The sequence below is a fragment of the Uloborus diversus genome, chromosome 4, assembly GCF_026930045.1.
Source record: "Uloborus diversus isolate 005 chromosome 4, Udiv.v.3.1, whole genome shotgun sequence".
Taxonomy (NCBI): Eukaryota; Metazoa; Arthropoda; class Arachnida; order Araneae; family Uloboridae; genus Uloborus; species Uloborus diversus.
Window position 1 is genome coordinate 46,346,265 of NC_072734.1, and position 6,817 is coordinate 46,353,081.

Below are 6,817 nucleotides of genomic sequence, written 5' to 3' on the forward strand. Positions count from 1 at the left end.
TGAAAGTTAACTATATTTCTAAAATGTTTCATTACTGAAAGTTTGAGAGTATATATATATGTATGTATGTATATATATATATATATATATATATATATATATATATATATATATATATATATATATATATATATATATATATATATATAATTTCAAAAGCATTGTTCTGTTTTGTAGTAAGTAATTTAACTTTGTAGGATATGTAAATAATTTTATAATGATTACTTGTGTTTCCAAAGCATTTCTTTAAAAAAATTGTATTATAATCGCCTTTGAAATATGCGTTTGTAATATGTTTTATATATATTGCTTTCAAAGTATTAGTATTTGTAAGATTTATAGTTCTATTTTGCTTTTATATATATATTATTCTTAACTCAGGACACAGATTTTTTAAAAATCTATTTAAGAGTTTTAGTTAACTTTGTACTTTTTATTTTAAAAGACAATCTTTTCATTTGTTATTTTCGTTTATAGTTTTTTTTTAAGAATTGCCCACAATTGCTATTGTTTCCCTTATTTCTATCTTCACTGCGACATTTGATTTAAAATATTCTAAAATAGGTAAAATCCATGTAGCGGATTATTTCGAGAACACTTTAATAAAAAATATTTTATTTTAAAAAAAAGCCATAAAAATCTGTTGCTTGAACCCTTTTCTTTCCTGTATGATTTTAAAAATTTCTTTTTAAAGAGTCACCATTTTATAAATGTTTTTCTAAGCTAGCATTTACTCACTGTTAGGTTATATGTATAATTTTCATAAGCAAAAAAAAATATATATATATTATCCTCTTAAAATACATACACTGAAAACTAATTAATTGACATTAATTTTTTGTTCATTAACTTTTGGAAATTAGCCTAATTTTAGTTGGTTTATGATATATATTTAGCATGCAAATATGTGCAAGATGTAAAGGTACGGGTCTAAAGCAACATTTTAAATATACAAGCAGCAATAAAACTGCAGACGTGTTTCCATCTTACAAGGTATCCCATTTCCAATACAAAAAAAAACGAACTTATGCATGAAAACAACTGCCTTTGTCGAATATATTTTCATCCATAAGCATCTTAGCCTTGATAAAGGAGTTCCTCGTAACCCTGAAACGGGTGTCTATAATTTTATTGCTATTTGTGCAAGTAATGAATACTAATTAATTTCAAATCTGCATCATCTTTGTATACATTTTTGATATGCTCACACATAAAATAGTCATCATTAAAACGGAGGAGTAAAATTTTTACTGTTTTTCAAATGTATAATGTTAATACAAATAAGACTGCTAGAATTAACAGAGCATATTATCATAGCTGATGTTCATAAGTATTTCAGTTTCATGTGACTGTCAAATATGTAACAGATTACATCTGTGAATATACATAAATGCATTGCTCAAAAATGGAGTTTTTACTAAATTGGTTTTCAATATTGCACTAATAGAAAAATATAATATTTTACATCTGAGTTGTTAGCAAAATAATGTTGACTGTATTTAATATTATGAAAATATATTGATTTATTAGTATTTGCCTAACGTCCGTCCAATATGCATAAATTGGGAATCAAATTTCTTCAGTTTTTTCATGGAGTCTTTTTAATTTTTAAACAACTTTAAAAAGTTGAATTTTATGATACTCAGCCTTTTAACAAAGTTATATATACACTCTTATATATACTAAGAGTTCTATTATCAACAAAATAACTTTCAACAACTAAATGAAATGATAAAAAATGAAACTAATTTCTATCATGTAAATAGTCTAGATGGTTGAATTCCTAAAAATGTTTCTTAAAGTATGCCTAGTGAAAAAGCAATTAAAAAAAAAAAAAAAAAAAAAGCCTAAATACAAATGCATACTGATTTTTACCAATACAAATATTTCCTGCAAGCTTTATAAAGGATTTCTATGTAACCATTTGGGAAAAAATATTTTCCTATATTCCCACAGTTAAAATCATGCGCTTTTTGAACAGAACTGTTTTTCTTTGAACCATTTTCAAGAAGCCATTAATAAAATAAGATAACTATTAACTTGAATTCAAAATAAAAATCAATAGAGAAATTATCTATTCAGATGTGCATTATTCTATTTCTGGCAGTGACAATAAAAATGTGCATAGTCATAATAGAAGTTTTTTAAAAAATCAACTAACCTTTTTCTACACAAAGTACTGTTGCTATAAAATGTGAGATTTTTTTTTAAATTTGTGTTCAAATAAATTTTCTAAATAAACTAATCATGAAAATATGGCACTTACTACTTCAGGTTGATTTGTAGTAGTAACTATTAGTGTTATCTAAGTCTGTCTGTCTCTGTGTGCATGTGTTTTAATCATATCGAAAAACTAATTAATTTTGCCTTGACATTTTTATATATTCAACAGAATTTAAAAATAATTCAGTTTTCAAAACTTTTGTGAAAGATTTTGTATTTGCATTTTGTCACCTGAACATTCATTGCAGCTCAGTATCATACATTTGAATTTTATAGCAGCTATTTATTGCTAACATGCAATATTGGACAGTTGAATGAAGGAACGATTTTAATTCGGGGGGGGGGGGGACATTTTAACTATTTGGAAATGTAATGAAAAACAAACTATGTACAGTTATCTTACAGTATTTTTTTCACTTGCTTAAAATTGCAAAACAGATTGCCCCTAAAAAATTCAGTTCCATAAATACTGTAACAGGTAATTTCAAATTCCTATCAACAAAAGCCCAAACTTGGGGCCAAGACCTCCCCCATTTTCAAATACACTTTTCTCCTATATTTGATTATTTTTTCAGTTATTATTTCCCCCACTTTCTAAAGTCAAATTTTGCCAAAGCATCAATATTTCATCTATTCCAGGGGTGCCCACCCCCTAAGAGCAAGGGTGCCCCTCCCCCAATACCACAAGCCCCCCCCATGCCCAATTGGCAGCCCTCCAATAATAGGAAAATTCCCCTTAAAACATCCCCCCCCCCCCCCAAGTTTCAAAGGTGCAGTCTGCACCATGAACCTGTTAGGTGGGTACCCCTGTCCAATGATCACTCATGCTTTTATAATCACTCTAAATTTAGGTATAGTCTTGAAAAATTTTGGCAAGCTGGGACAAAAAAGTGCAGCATCAAACTTATAACTAATGAAAATAGTTCTTAAAGTCGCTGAGAATTCTGGTTTTCACTTAGTACTGATAATTGAACTTTTGCTGCATAAATAATAATCTATGTACTAGCTGTTATAAATCACTGTAAACTGAAAAAATGAATATAAAATCAAGGAGCTTACTCCCTATTCTTTTTTTTTATTTTCATGCCTACTTAAATTCAATATCTTCTTGTAACTGTTGGTAGTAACTATCATTTTCTGTGATTTATCATCTTACTAAAGAGACAAATAAATAAATAAAAATAATTTCATTAACTACAGTTCAAAAAAGTCTTTGCCATTAAGCCCTTCATTTTCTTCTTCTTTTTTTTGGGGGGGGGGGAGAATACCTTTAGCAGAGTAGTTTACCCTTTCTTTTCCATACTGTTTTTTGTAAATGTTGAACTAATAGAGCAATTTCCTGTGTCAAATATCAAAATATATGACATTTTATTCCTTTTTTATTCATTAAAACTATAATTTTGAGATTTATACTCATTTTAAAAGCTATTTTTTCCTCTTATTGATATTGAAAATAATACTTTAAACCATAGTTCTGTTAATCACTGAAGGGATTTTTCATTACATTATGACTGTTCAGAGACATGTTTTCTATTAAACTAGAAAGTCGCCCATCATGGTATGACGGGTGAAAATTTACTTCTACATTTGAATGCAACCATTGCCTGTTTTGGGGTATTTTGGTAGTTTAAGTTTTAACCCTAGCTCCAGTGGATTAATCTCATAAAATAAAAAAATTACATCGAGAGGCCCCGTTATAATAAGAAATTGAAGCCGGAAGTTGCACCACTGTATCCCAAAATCCTTAGCTTCTTGCTAAATATCTTAAGATGCATTTTGATTCACAAAATTCCATAACTGAATCTCAATTGGTTGTTAATTTAAATTTAGATATTTCTGCAAGTTTATGAAGCACGTTTTTGAAATTGCATAACACATGAATTAAAATGCAAACAAATCCACCAGCTACTTTACTCGGTGTCTTTGCCAGATTGTTGAAAACTATTCTCGCAAAGCGAGCATGTTATCATAACCCCGCTCAGCATTGCACCGCTGTATCATTGTATACCCTAATTCAGCTTCAATTTCATCTCCTTTTCACCATAGACGGGGCCTCTGTATGTAAATTTCTTCACTCTCTGATTAACTCCAGTAGATAGCGGTCATTGTTGACCATTTTATGTTTCTTTATTCTCCTAAAATGACAGTCTTACCAGTAAAACAATCAAGTCACCGGATCGAGTTCAGCCCTGTCACAATAAAGCCTTTCCCTGCATGCTAAACTCTACCAAATTTTATTATCAAATCATCATGCTGTGGCGCGAGTTTCATTGTTGAAACACGTGGGTTACTTTATCATTGGCTATTATTTATATGAGGATAAGTAATTTCCTGAAGAGAGCAAAAGCTGAAAATTGTCAATATAATACAATATATTTATCTTCCTTTAGCTTCTAAGTTATATGAATTTATTAATTTTCTTTTGCATTTGATAAATAATTTGCTTATAGTTACTAAATTTCAGTGAATTTTTAAAATGTAACTGTTTGATTATGTATATTTTCCAAAAACAATTAATGGTTTATATTTTTTTTACATAAAATTAGCTAGCTAAAAGTTAAAATTCTCAGACTGTTGAATATTTATATCTTGTTTAATTACTAAAACTAAATGTATCATAATTTTATGTATTTCATTTCTGAATATTTTTGTTATTTATTCTATATTTTTATTTTAAAATATGAATCAAATTTAAATAATTTCATAACAAATGTGTTTTAAAAGAATTTTGGTGTTTTAAATGTTTTGTTTTAAGTTTCCATTGCATTTTTTTCTGTACACTTCGTTCTGATATTGTTAAAAACATGTTTTGCAAATGTAGATATTTAGGCTTAGAAATTAGAAATTTTGTTTGGCCTACTTTCTAAAAAATTTGCTACATGATCATTTATTTTCTTTAATTCATGATGTTGGAAGTAAAATGTTGCTAATGAATAATAATAATTTTGTAGCTCTTTAGTGCAGTTTTTTTTTTTTTTTTTTTTTAATTTTTTAAAATAAACTTCAAAGAAGTTTGTTCTGCTTCTGTAAAATGTTTTATATAACATCAATAATATTAACTTAAAAGAAAGCCTTATTGTTAAAAATGTTGTATATGTTTTAGATAGATTTCTTTATCAAATGTTTTAGAACTTTTTTATGGCTGAGAAAAAGATTATCATAAAGCAAAGTGAACATTTTGAAATGCTGATGAGGTACACACTCCATATACAGATATGTATTCCTCAAATGATTTTCATGTTTCTTGCTAATAAATTTTTTTACATTCATTAGTGTTTTGGCTGAATACTGCTTTTGTGTGTGCTTATAATGTGAAATGGATTTAAACTATAGTCTATTTGCTGAAGTAATTGTTTTATATGAATGGTTTTTTCTATTCTAAAATGGTAAAGTCGAAATTTACTTAGAAAAATGAAATAGTGTTGAAGATGCATGAGGAAATGCAAATGTTATGAGCTATCAACATACTTACTGGAACTAATAGGAGAAGCACGATTAAATTGTTTTTCTGTTAGTGATTGTGTTTGCAAGGGTGATGCTTCAGAGAAATCATGTATCTAAACGAGAAATCTAGAGAATTACACGTTGTTTAAAACGGGGGTTCTCAACCTTTCAGGCTCTGCGCCCACTTTGAATACTGATGTGAAGTTGATACATAAAATGCAATCGGGAAATGGAAATTTGAAACTAATGCTGATTAGGATAGCTGAAGCTGGTTATTAAAGAGAAAGATAGAAAAATTACACAAAATTTAGTATTGCTACACATAACTTAATTTTAAAACTATTATTCGAACAGAAAACAGATGGAATCAAGGAACGAAATGCAAATTAATTTAAGGTAGTTTAGGATATAGGTCACGTAGCATCAACATTGCTCTCAACATCATTTGAGGGGGGGGGGTGAAACAATTTTATGAGACCCTCAATTTGAAAAGTTAATAATTATATTAACTACATGACTGTTCGTCACAAGAGCGATGTTACCCTCTCCCCCATAACCCAGCCGTAGGTGGGGTTTGGTCTTTGGGGGACCAGGCCCGTCCCTATACCGGTCCCTAGCCCGGGTAAATGGGGAGGGTTTTGCGATGGTGTAGCATCCACGCATGTAAAACGACCACTCTTTACTTACGCTTGAGCAGATCTGTATCTGCCCAGTGGCTATCGAGTGGAACAGTGAGTAGGCAATGGGCACCACCAGAGTCAGGTCCGTACCTGGGTCCACGGTGTCTAGAGTCGTAAGTGGTTTAGTTCTTGTTCCCTTATGGGTAAGGGGGCCCCGGCCGAAAGGTCCGTTCTCTGGAAGCCCCAGATGGCATAGCAGAGCGGGGTTCCCTATTGTGTATCCTCTCCCCCATGAACAAAATCCCTCAGTGAAATAGAAAAAGGATCCTAGAAGCTACTCTTTAAAAATTTTGATGACTGAGTGAACTTCTTTGATGACTGTCATGCCCTCCCCCTTCCCGTAAATAAAACAAATGCATATTTTATTAGTATAATTTAATTCTAATCACCACAGGTTGAGAACCAATGTTTTAAAAGAAAACCAAACACATGGCCTAATTCATAATGACTAATAATTTAAAGCTAATAAT